General features: G+C 42.7%; 1 long non-coding RNA gene across 3 annotated transcripts in view; it reads right to left on the bottom strand.

Annotated features, from left to right (window-relative positions):
• Nucleotides 1-6,062: 6,062 nt before the first annotated feature.
• The window catches only part of LOC144288987 (uncharacterized), a 44,916-nt gene continuing 37,623 nt past the window's right edge, over nt 6,063-13,355 (bottom strand). For 2 of the 3 annotated variants that reach the window (XR_013357049.1, XR_013357044.1), the window contains exon 4: nt 7,076-7,758. This is a non-coding gene — a long non-coding RNA (uncharacterized LOC144288987). Of the gene's footprint in view, nt 6,286-7,075; nt 7,759-13,355 lie in introns of those variants that run through there. The other variant, XR_013357051.1, reaches the window with a different exon arrangement.

The raw sequence follows: 13,355 nt of genomic DNA, 5'->3' as shown, positions 1-13,355 counted from the left end.
TCAAGCTTAAGAAGGGTCGTAAGAAATTGATTTTTATGAGAATAACCTCCAAGGACAGACATTTTCAGAAGTAAAAGTAGGACAATGGCATTTCCTGGTGCCTGACCCATAGCATCTCAGAAGTGCGGAGCATTTAGTACATGCTGAGAGAGACGTATTTGTTAAACATCCCAGGAAACCAATAGAGTTCTCCAACTCCGCGTTCCCTCTCCTCAGTGTAAAAATTCAACTGTTTTGGCATCAAAAAAGAACATCCTGAGTTATCCACTTGGCACATTCACGATATTAATTTTTCAGAGGAAAAATAATTCCCAGTCCTCTTGTTACAATGATAAAGGAGTCTGTTGTTTCAGCTGGAATGGATCCCACAGAAGTTTGATGTTTCTGACTTAGCTAATGGCGCGAGAGGGCAGCAGTTCTTTCTGCTGGTAAAGTAAAGCAACGCTGCCACCATCACTCAGTCGGAGTCGGAGCCGGGCCCCAGAGATCCCCTAGGGCTGCTTGCCAGTGCCAGGAATAAATAATTTCCCCTCTTTATTTGCTGTGCCAAAGAAAGATAATGTAGCACATTCTGTTAACATTTGTCACTGAAGCACAGTCCCCTCAAGGGATAATATGTGGGAGTATCAAGGACCGAGTGTTTCCAATTAATCAGGGCCAGGATTACTCATGCAACAAGCAAAAGGAAATTTTTAATATTTTGGAAATGGGGGCAGCCCTGGTGGCGCAGCGGTTTAGCGCCGCCTGCAGCCCGGGGTGTGATCCTGGAGACCTGGGATCGAGTCCCACATCGGGTTTCCTGCATGGAGCCTGCTTCTCCCTCTGCCTGTGTCTCTGCCTCTCTCTCACTCTCTCTGACTGAATAAATAAATAAATCTTAAAAAAAAAAAAAAAAAAATATTTTGGAAATGGAGTGAAAGCAGTAGCCAGGTCTAATTAAAGTGCACTTTCTGCTTTTAATTTACATGGCAGCTTCCATTTTATTAGCCACCTTAATTCCTTCATTTCTCTAAACCTCAGGAACCACCCTAGGAGTTTACACTTGTGTGGGGTGATTGCTTCCCAATGCACTCAGAGAGAGTCCAAAGGCAAGCCTGGTAAAGGAAGAGGAGTTGTGTGGCAAGTCTCCCTCCCTGGTAGACCCATTCTCTCTCTTTCTTGGATTTAAACGTGGCCCTGAATGGCTTCTCTATGTTTTATTTTGTGCCCTGCTGTCTTGTGCATCAAGCATGGTTGTTCATTGTCCAAAGCAGCACCTAGAACTCTGCTGTTGGTTTCAAAGTGCAAACCCGACAGCCTTAGGCTGGGGAACAGCTCTGCTTGGGATTACTCAGGGGCTCAGAGCAGGCTTTTACCTTGTATGCAGCATCCCTTTCCCTGGGGCCCTGGGGAATTGCAGCAAAGTCATGCCACAGCCAAGAAGCTCCTACCAAGAGGCAAACTAATATACAATATCGTAGTCCTGAGCAAACTAAGGATAGATAGGATTTGTTGTGGCTAATTAGTTTTATTACTAATTAGTTATAAAATAAAAGCCCAGGTCCATGGTTTTCAAGGAAATAATTATAATTACAAGTGAAGTGGCATCTCTGAAGGCAAAGTTGTTCATGCAAAAGTAACTACATACCCCACAGCCTGGCTACCGCAGTTCAGGATCTGCCAGGGATCAGCCTTTGGCAATTGGAAGCCCTGTTACCTCCTGGGGTGCCAAACACACGTAGTGGACGATGCACAAATCCATTAGCCCTTGTCTCTCTCTCTCTGAGTTCACAAAAGATATCTCAGAAGGTGAAATCCTTAATACAGAACTGGACCGGGTCCTTGATTGAGCCCCCAGAGTCAAAACACAGCAGGCATCTACAGACGTGTGCAAATGGAAGACCCTGGCCTTGAGAAGGGTATAGAAATTTCAGCCAGTGACCAAGGCCAGGGGCAGGGTCATTTCCCGTGTGACCTATGAAGTTTCCTGAGTTTTCAGGATTGTAAGGGGTGAAAAAAAAGACATACAAGAAAAAAGAAATAAGCTTTTATTTATTTATTTTTTTTGGCTGAGTAAATTTAGACATTTAAAAAATACCCTGACTATAAATACGTGGACTGCAGGAAGCTGAATAACTTAAAATGAATTTTTACTCTTCAGCTGATGCAAGGACTATGAAGAGAGGGAACAAGGGAAAGGATGCCTATAGATATCGATTTGTGACGATACATGGATATCTGTATCTGTATGTGTGCACCTATATAGCTATATGGATATTGATAGATACCCATTTCCGTGTCAGTATAACTGTGTGGATCCTCTCAGTTAAAATTATTGATGCTGCCTCCAGGCACATCTTTAATGATGCCTGCGTTCAAGAACACAGAGGCGCTGTCAAATCTTCCAACGTGAGTACATCACTACGCTGGGTTATAATTTATTTATTTTTATTTTTTGGGGGGGGTTGTAATTTAAAATGAGTCATGGTCATTTATTTTTCTCTCAGAATCTTAGGAGTAGCTCCTTTGCTTTTTATTCGGACCTGGCCCAAAGCTAGTTTTTCTCCTGGTTTTAAGCAGTAACATCAGACCCTTGGACCACTGCTTTACCCCCACAAAGACTCACTAGTTGAAGACTAGCTTTAACAGCCCAGAAGACACCTTGACCCACTCTGGTTGGATAGAGGTGGCACTGGCTCAGTAGAGAAGGGCACCCAGGGGACTGCTGGTCTCATGGTTGGCATAAGGAGTTGCATTGACCACACACTGCCCCCAATTAGAGAAAACCCCACATCATTCATTGGAATACAGAAAAGGCAGAAATAAGGACATTGACATTCAGTATCCCCACATATGGGAAAAGGCACAGACTTTGCCCCATTTTCCCTGGACAGAAAGCAACTTCCTTATTGCCCCTTTTGTAATTAGAGGTGATTGCTTATGCTGCACGTGCTCATCATCTAAGGCCTCAGGACTGATTCTCTCCCAAAGCAAAGTTCGTGAGACTTCCTTGTGCCCCAAACACACTGGCCCCTTGGCACCAAATCCTCAGTGGCCGCTATCTCTTAACATCATAGAAATCATTGTCTCATTGCCCTATTTGCTCCACCCTGAGATGGGGCAAGGGATCATGACTTCCTCAGGATGCGCCTTCAGGGAGCACAGCCCTTGAGGCGGAGCTCTAAGAATCACCCAAATCCTGCCCGTGCCAGGGACCAACAGAGACAAAGCAGATAAGATTTGCTCTTGGCACGTATCTCTGAAACGTCCCACTAGAGAACACTTCTTAGAGGGGAAAATGAAAAAAAAAAAAAAAAACTTGAAGGTTGGCGTTTAAAATCTGAATATGATAAAGAATGTTGGAAAAACTCATTATCTTTTATTCATAACACTCATCCCATTACCTCAGAGCAGCCAGTATTACCCTCCTTAACATTTCAGTGTCTGGACACAGATCTCCGTGGGGATTTTCGAGTGCCGACGTCAAAGTTTCCAGATGATGTCCACTGGGGTGGCCAGGAGCTAATTTGTTCCCCATGTTTTCATAGATAGACATCTATCTATTAATAATTTGTTCCCCACACCTGCTCACACAGGCTACATTGCAGCATCTGCCACCCATAAGCCTGCCATGGTCCACTCTATTTCCAATCAAATCTCAGATCTTGTCTTTGTCAAGTGTCACCATCCTCCTCCATGTACCACTCCCACCTGCTAGACCTTAGCGAGGTACCACCTGGGAGCTGAATGTCCCAGATGACCCCTACCACTCTTGCTCTACCCTTTCCCTCTTCTTCAAAGTAGGTTTCATCTCTCAGATGGAGATGCACGGCGGCCCACACCAGCCCTGGAGTTCCCTCCCAGGTCACCTTACACGCTCTGACCTCATCTAGAAGCTCTATGGTGTCTATCCTCCAACCACATACACCCCCATGGTTTTGGCCCATATTCCAGAACATGCAGAAAAGGATCATGTAATAACAGAGGAAGTGTGAAATATGGGGGAAGTACGCAGAACCATGCTTATGAGGGCAGAGAAGTACTTCAGGCAATTACATACACTCAAACACACAGACACAACCACATAAAGCCACACACACACTTACACACAGAAACGAACACATACCCAGCTTTCATGGACTCCTTGAGAAGTTTTATTTTTATGACAAGATGACATTCCTCCTCTGAGTCCCTGTATAAGAGATATTTGTCCCTTCTGGCACTTGTTTTTAGCCAAGTACGTAAGAAAATATTATGCTTTCCCAATGCAACTTGTATTATTTTAGTCATATGCCTTCTGAGCCACCTCTTGTCCAGTCATTCTCAATCTAGCAGCTCTTACATATATATATTTAATTTAGATTTAAAAAGATAATAAAATTATGCCTTCTCACTGATGTCAATGATCACTTAGGCTGCATAAGGAATGACCCCTAAGGTCTGCCTCCAGCTGCAGGAAAGAGAATAGGCCTCACATCCTCTTGGTTCCTCTATACACACTACTTTGCTCTACAATGCTGCTCTTGGGATCAACAAATTGCTCTGTTCTCTCAGTCAAAGTGATGGGGGAACAGAGGACTAGCTGAGGACAAAGCACACTGACAAGTCCCTGAAACAGGCAGAGGGATATTCCTCTAAGGACTCAACTGCCTCGATGTTAATACTGTGCTAAGGGCAAAAGGCAATCCTAGCCCGACCCCCAGGATCCTGTGAGTCTGCTTTAACACCCAAAAATTCCTTTAGAAATTTCCTTTATTTCTAAACCCCCAAGATACGTGTTGGTGATCATCCCCCAAGCACATGGCCCACCCCCAGACATCTGAAGGGTCTCATGGCTCAGGTTTTATTAAACAGTAATAAGTGACCCTTTCCCAACAATAGCCAGCCCCCTCAAGGTCCTGGAGACCTGCCTCCAAAATTGCTTGGAGAGGACACTATCTCAAACCCCTCCCAACTCCCAGCTATATAATCAGCCACCCCTCACAGGCCTGGGGCAGCCGCTCTTCCTGCCCATGGGTCCTGTCCCCATGCTTTAATTAAACCGCCATTTTGCACCAAAGATGTCTCAAGAATTTTTTCTTGGTCGTCGGCTCCAGACCTCACCCCACCAAACCTCACTTATATTCCAAAACTTCATCAGTAATGATGCATCTGTGCATCCAGGCAAAGCCCAGAGTACAATGGCCTATCCAGCCATGGCCTATTGAAGACATGGCCACAAGTTAGAGTAGCGTAGCCATTGGGTCACATTAGAGGACAGTCATACAATTTTGGGCCTCCTTAAATGTATCATCCAATCCAATCAGTTCAAGAGAACTTTTTGAATGTAGAGAAAGCAGACTTTTCATTTTCTACCTGTGTACTTTTAAATCCATTCATCTCAATCCTAGTCCGTCCTGACCATATCTAAAACTCCTCTCCAAAGACTTCCTTTCACAGACCTTCTACAACTTTCTTTTGCATGCAGATTTTGTTCCAAGCCATTTCTTATCAAACATCCAGACTAATTTAGGACAAAATTACCTTCTTTTACCTTTAACAAAAATACATTCCCATTCTTAGATCTTTCTTAAATATCTCCAACTGTTCTACATACAGAGTTGTTTCTCTTATTCTTCATCAGTCTTAATTACATTTAGCAGAATTTTCCAGTCTTAGAAACCTTAGTCTCCAGTGAAAACTAAGTAGTAACCAATTGTGAGCTATTATACCAAAACTCTTTAGATGGCAAATTTATGGTTTTATTAAGCACAAAACATATTTACCAACAGACTCAAATATCCTTAGTTTCTCTGCAATGAGGCACAAACCTATGTCCTAGCACTTTATCCTACTGAAGTGAATCTCAATTACCATCCAACCAAAACTTTAAAGTTGTAGGTTACCAAAAACTTTGAAAGCTGTCTTAACAATTGCTTATGAAAACTTTGAGACAGACAATTAACCATCATTTCATCTTTTTTCCTAACAAATTGCAGCAGAGATAACATGAGCTTATTTGACCTTTAGCAAACCTTGATAAAATAGAAGTTTCATATTTAACGCTGATAACTTTAAAGACAGGTCTACCTTAAACCAACAAACTTGTTAAATACTGAATATGAGTCACCTGGGCCCACTCTTAAAAGTCACTTTGTCCCCCATTGCCAATTTTTACCTGAGACACTGGTGGGGAAATCTGGAGTGAGCGGTGTTAATTCCAGGGGTGCTCTTCTTTGCTCCTTGACAGAGAGGGTGGGAGCCAATGTGCCAGAGGCACCAAGGATGGTATAGAAGCCAGTTTCGTAGGCTGCACCCAAGGTGGTGCTGAAACAGGAGGGGGAGGGGGTCAGAAGAGGTGAAGTAAAGCCAGAGGCAGAGAAAGGGTTCCTGGTTCTAGAGCTCATCCACTTGGACAGATGAGTAAATGCCATGTTCTTCCACAAACAAGTGAAATGAAGCAGTCCATGTCAGGCTGGAGAGGATAGGGAATTTCCCCCAAAACAAAGAGTGTTTCAACAGCAGCTTGGGAATATTCCTTGATGTCTCTGACCTGAGGCGGACTAACCACAGTTGGCTCCAATTATAGCCATTAGCCTGGGAAATGAGTGAGGGAGAAGCCCCCACATCTATTAGGAGGAAGAATGAGAGAGTAAGAGTCAGAGTCCTCTTCATCTGGGATGGCCTGTGTTTCCAACACCCTGGGTTACTTGGAGGAGGCCTATTTAGATAATTATTATCCAACGTCAGGAAGGAGTTTACTAGCCAACACATTTGGGCCATTTCCCTTATTTCCTGCAGAGGCGATCTAATGGGTAGACCCTACCGAGGCCATGCATTGTTAGAAGAGCTCAGTCCTTTCCTAAATTTTGTAATCCTAACTGTCTCTAGTGGGTAAAAAGGCACTCCAAGGGAGAGTCCTTGGGGACTGAAGAGAGGAGGTCCTATGTTCCGAGAGAAGAGTAAAGAAGGTCCATTACTAGAGAAAATCCCCCCTAACTCTCGGGGGACATTCCATGCTCAGGATATGTCAGAGATTCCTGGTATCACCTGAGGCGTCCCCTGAACAAAATTGCAATGATCACTGCAGCCATTAAAGTCCCCTGTAGGAGGGAGACCTGCCCTTGCCCCGCTTCCCCATCACATCCTAGGCTATGGATGGGTTCTGGCATATGGACCAAAATACTGTGCCTTGAAGGTCGTGCTATGAAGGTCATTATTTTGCCTTGCCTTGAAGGCAAAACCTGCCATTTTTAACCCATGGGAACACCAGGAAAGTTTTACAAGGGAATTGCCTAATTTTTTAGTTTATGTATTTATTAGAGGACAAAAACAGAAAACAGTAAAGATAGAAATCCATCATGGCTAAGCGACATTCCAACACATGTAGTCTTTACAGCCAACTTCCCTAAGAAATGGTCTTCGGTTGGGTTTAACTCAATCAGGTACTGGTTTTGGCTGGCTCCCAGTGGAGGTCACACAGCCAGAAGTGGCTAGACCAGAGATGTGGAGGAGATCACATTAGATCAATGAGGAGGAAACCTCACATGGGAATCTTAAGATTGGCTGTCATCCTGGTGACTTAGGTGGCTGTCCCATGCCCATGACAGACAACTTTGTATAAGGACAGGAATACAGAGAAGGCATCAAGTTTCAGGGTCATTACAATTCCAGCCAGGTATGAACTTCTAGCCAAAAAGCAGGCTTTTTCCTCCCAGTAGAGTAGGACAGGCTAAAGGATTACAGCCTGAGCAATCAGCATGAAACTGTTCCAATAAGACCGCACTCCTCGAAGGGCCTCTGGAATGAGAGTAAAGGAAAAGAGGAAAGTACTTACCAACTTTGCACCGAAGCATAGAGTCCAGACGTAAAGACTCAAAGCTTCACGTTGGGCACCAGATGATGAGGTTTTGGAATATAAGTGAGGTTTGGTGGGGTGCGATCTGGAGCCAATGATTAAGAAAGAATCCTTGAGACATCTTTGGTGCAAAATGGTGGTTTAATTAAAGCGCGGGAATAGGATGCATGGGCTGGAACAGCGGCTGCCCCAGGCCTGTGAGGGGTGGCTGATTATATACCTGGGAGTTGGGAGGGGTTTGAGATAGTGTCCTCTCCAAGCAATTTTGGAGGCAAGGTTTCCAGGACCTTGAGGGGGCTGGCTATTGTTGGGAAAGGGTCACTTATTACTGTTTAATAAAACCTGAGCCATGAGACCCTTCAGATGTCTGGGGGTGGGCCATGTGCTTGGGGGATGATCGCCAACACGTATCTTGGGGGTTTAGAGATAAAGGAAATTTTTAAAGGAATTTTTGTATGTTAAAGTAGACTCACGGGATCCTCGGGGTCGGGCTAGGATTGCCTTTTGCCCTTAGCACAGTATTAACATCGAGGCAGTTGAGTCCTTAGAGGAATATCCCTCTGCCTGTTTCAGGGACTTGTCAGTGTGCTTTGTCCTTAGCTAGTCCTCTGTTCCTCCATCAAAAGGAGCCAGGCCCAGAGTCAGCAGTGGGGGTGGGGGATGCATACAATTAAGGCAGAGAAAGCCAAGCAGGGGAAATCAATCCTTAACGTATTTCTTCTATCAGTCTATTCATTCAGTCAACAACTATTTACTGGCATTAACTATGTTCAGGATTGATCTGACCCCTGAGGATAAAGGAGTAAGATAGACAGACAAGGTGCCTGGTCTTGGGGATTCATATTCAAATAGAGGTAGGGACAGAGAACAAGGGGAATAGAATAAATAAGAAGTGGACACAGCATTTTCAGATGACTTCATCTAGAGTTCTAAGAAGTTCTAGGAAGATAATGAAAAAGCAATGTGGGGAAGTAATGGGGAAGGAGAAGCTGTTTTAGATTGGGTAATCAGGAAGGCCTCTCTGCAGTGAGAAGTTACCCAGGTATGTGAGGCAAGAGCATGGATGATAGCCTTGAGTAAGGAATATAATACCCCCAAAATGGCTTTGCCCAAACCCATTCGGTCCAGCTGCCACTTTGTTCAGGGGGTCCCTCCAGGGTACTGTGCTTCCCTTCCTCTGATGAAGCACTGGACCCCTCTGCAGCCCATGGCACCCTGTTGCCACCCTCACTCTCTCTAGATTACTGCAGTGATTACATCTTCTCCAGCTCTGTTTCTTCCTCATCACCAAGCATGGATACCAGGTGTTCAACAGAAATTTACTGAGTGAATGAACCAATGACAACACTGGACTAGAGTGGCATTTCTGTCCTTTAATTGGTAATTATGGCAACTATAACTTTGGAGCACCCTCTATTTGAGGCTTAATTTAGGGTTATATTTCTCCCTTATAAATTGATTATAAAATAAAAGTTAATTTTGTTTTGGAGATTTTTCTGCACCTTTAGGAGATAATAAGATGTAGGTGGCTGCATCTTGTAGCCAAAATCAGTGTTCTATCACTCCCACTGGCCTACACTGACAGGATCTCTGGTACTATGTGGACTTGTCCCCAACATGGCCAGATAGGGCTCATAGCAACATCAAAAGGAAAAGAATAAGTGAACATCAGTGAAAATGATACAGCATAGACCTCTGACAGTTATAGACCTCACTCCTCCATAAAAGCAATGAAAAAATCCTCAAACATTGTCAGAATGAACTTTTTCAGAGCTCTAAAAACTAGCTCAATGCTTGTAGCAACCCAGGGAGCATTTATAAGAGAAAAACAGCTGAATCTCAGTAAGAACAGGGAGCTTTATAGCGTTTTAACTTACCTTAGTCCCACCTCCTTTCCAGCCATGCAATCCCATATATTGCTGCATTGTATTATATTATTTAAAATATCTAGTTTTCTTTTTTTAATTGAAAGGATTTTATTTTTTTTATTTTTTAAAAGATTATTTATTTATTCATGAGAGATACAGAGAAAGAGAGAGGCAGAGACACAAGCAGAGGGAGAAGCAGGCTCCATGCTGGGAACCGGATGTGGGACTCCATCCTGGAACTCCAGGATCAGGCCCTGGGCTGAAGGCAGGCGCTAAACCACTGAGCCACCCAGGGATCCCTAAAATATCTAGTTTTCAACAACAAAATACTTAACATGCAAAGAAATGAGAAAGTATGGCCCATAAATTAAAACAACAACAACAACAACAAAAAACAATAGAAATTGTCCCCAGGGAAATGCAAATACTGGACTCACTAGACAAATATTTTAAATCAATAATAATTTTAATTTAAATAATAATAATTTAAAATAATTTTAAATGTATTCAAAAACCTAAAGGAAATCAGGTCAATAAATTAAAATATATATAAGAATTATATCAAATAGAAAATATCAATACAGACACATTATGAAAAGGAACCAAGTAGAAATGATAGAGTTGAGAAACACAATAACTGAAAGGGAAATCCACTAGAGCGGCTCAACAGCAGATTTGAGCATGCAGAGGAAGAATTAAGCAAATGTGAAGACAGAGCAATTGAAATTATCCAGCCTGAGATCCAGAGAGGAAAAAGAACGAAGAAAAATAAACAGAACCTCAGAGACGTGGGGGACACTATCAAGTGCATGAGGTTTTATTTGGTTCTGGAATTAGATAACATCTCTATGTATATACTAAAATGTACATTTTTAAATGGTGAATTTTTTAGGTCATGTGAATTATATCACAGTAAAAAATAATTTTTAAAATAAAGGAACAAATAGTTCGATTTTACAATACCTGCAAATGCCAAACACATCATAGCAGGTGTGTCCTTTCCTCCCTTGCCACCTGCAAGTCTTCTGGCTTGTAAGCTTGTGCAGTGAAGTCTTAGTTTATTGTTACTGGTTGCATTTTTGCTTTCTATTCTCTCTTTTTATAAATTAGGTGCAAGTATACAATAGGGAAATGTATCCAGAATAATGGCAGTTATACTTTTATTAACATAGTATTGGCAATTACATGGTGCCTTCACCTTTATTTATACTCCTCCCATGAGAAAGGAATTTTCTTTTGTTCAAGGGAAGAATCAAAAGCTCAGAGAGGTGTTTGACAGGCCCAGGCTCACACAACTGGTAAATGGTTTAGCAGGGACTTATTTGCCCAGGCCCACAGACTTCACAGCCTAGAGGGGTCTTGTAAGGCTCTGTTTGGACAAGGTGGAGTAGAGAGTAAGCTGCTGTTCAAAGCACAGCAGATTGTGCCAGGAATGCTGGTTCTAGAGCTCTAAGGATCCAGGTCCTTCCATGGCACAATGTTAAATAGGATATGAAGATGACTTGATAATTATCTAACCTGGGGAGTGGAAGGAATCTTCCCCAAGCCCCATAGCAGCCAGTTCTCAGGGTTTATTATTGAGGGAAAGGTCGGTATCTTACTAATTTTGTGGCTATCATGCCTGCTCTTCCAGAAAAGAGCTTCCCAGCCTTTCCCACTCCCCAGAAACCAATGTGAGTGCCCTACTCTGCTGTAGGGTAAGGTGAGGCACTTGGTAGCTTCACTGAAACAGGATGTTTGGGAATTCCAGAATCACAAAGGGTCTGGGGCCCCTGCCATGGCAACCCTCTTCTAGGTTTGGAATGAAAGTAATCCTTCCTGAGGTGTCTGGATGGCTCAGCTGGTTGTTGATTATGTGCCTGCCTTCCGCTCACATCATGATCTCTGCATAATGGGATCCACCCCTGCAACAAGCTCTCTGTTCAGCGGGCCTTCTGCTTCTCCCTCTTCCTCTGTGCTTGCTCTCTCTTGAATGCATGCATGCATAAGTTAATAAACAAATAAAATCATTCCTATTGAAAAAGAATTGGAAAAGAATTTCCCCACTAGCATAACTGGGGAAGACATGTTAGTCCCAGTTTCAGAAAGACAAAATTTCACTCCTACTTTCCAACCCAAGTAGGGCCAGAAACCTAGCAAAATTACATGATGCAACATCGCCATCAGGCGACCAAATGAGGAAAATAGCCAAAGCCTGAAGAAATTGTTTCTAAGAGTAAAATTCTGGGTGGAAGTGCTTGGATGAGAATCATTCCTATCACCCTGATTCTCCTCTTTGTCCATGTGGAGATATCTAAACTCCACATTTTTAACTTTTCTTAGATCACTCAGTTTCTTTCAAGAAACTATGCACAATCTCATCTCAGGGCGTTTGCACTTGGTTTGACCTCTGCTTGGAAGGCATTTTCCTCAGAACTTTTAATAATGCATCATTGTTATCATTCAGATATTGGGTAAAAGTCAGTACCCTCCAAATAGTCTCCTCCATTCATTCCACTTAAAGTGCCACCCCACCCACAGGTCACTTTCTCATAAGACACAAGTTTAATTTTTATTCATAACCTTTTTAACACTGAAGTTATTTATTTATTTATTTATTTATTTATTTATTTATTTATTTATTTATTATCTGCATACCTTCATACCCCACACCTTCCCTACACCTTCATACCCCAGAATGAAATTTCATGAGATTAGGGTTTTATCTGTCTTTATCAACCCACCTTCTGGAACACTGCCTGGATGAAAGGAGTCTCCAATGCAACACATGCAGCTTGGATGGATGGATGGACATATAAAGGGATGGACGGGAAGATGGACAGATGGGTGGGGGGATGGATGAGTAAACAAGTGGTTTCGATGAGAAGACGAGTGGAAGGATGGATGGGAGGATGGAAGGAAGGATAAACTCATAAGGGGAAAGGCCAGCATTTTACACTGAAAGATCAGGTAGTACCACCTCCATTAGCAATTCCATGACCAACATTTGGGTTTTACTTTTTAAGATTCTTTGGCGTTGAATGCAAGGACAGTCTGTATTACTTACATTCAGAGAACACCTGAAATCAGTTAATTTGGCTTTTTAAAAATTTTTTTAAAAAACCCTCAAGTTTTCTACAAGATGCAGAATTACCCCAGGTATTGTACACAGGCCATACTTTCCTTTAAGCTGCCTCTATGCTCATAATGTTGCTATTGACACGAGTCTTTAAATGAGTCTTTCCTGCATAAATTGAGAGCATTTGAGCTAAAATGTGGATGATCTCCTGCAACTAAAAACTAATGCACATTTGCCTACTGAATGTGACAATTTTTCTAGACTCAAAGGCTTCCCTCCTGAAAGTTTGCTGATGTTTTATGTCTGTGGATTTAGCTTGCAGATGTGGGTTCCTCAATGTACTCTGTCAACAAGGAGTATCCACTTAAATAAAATCAAAGCCTACAGCAAAGTTGCCAGAGGTAGTGTTTTGCAGGGACCTTTTCTCCAGGAGAACTGAAATTAAGCTACTGTTGATGTTGAATTATGCTCTCATTCACATATTAATAGGTTTGGCAGGTCACAGTGGAGGTGACATTGCTCAGGAACTGTGCAGCGTTTCCTCAAATTGTCACACGACTTAAATGATGAACAGGTAGTCTATAGCAACTATGCGGAAAACTTCAAGCTTCTG

The sequence above is a fragment of the Canis aureus genome, chromosome 1 (genome assembly GCF_053574225.1).
Source record: "Canis aureus isolate CA01 chromosome 1, VMU_Caureus_v.1.0, whole genome shotgun sequence".
In the NCBI taxonomy this organism is placed as follows: domain Eukaryota; kingdom Metazoa; phylum Chordata; class Mammalia; order Carnivora; family Canidae; genus Canis; species Canis aureus.
The sequence above is the reverse complement of the archived record's forward strand: the minus strand, read 5'-3'. Positions and strand labels throughout refer to the sequence as shown.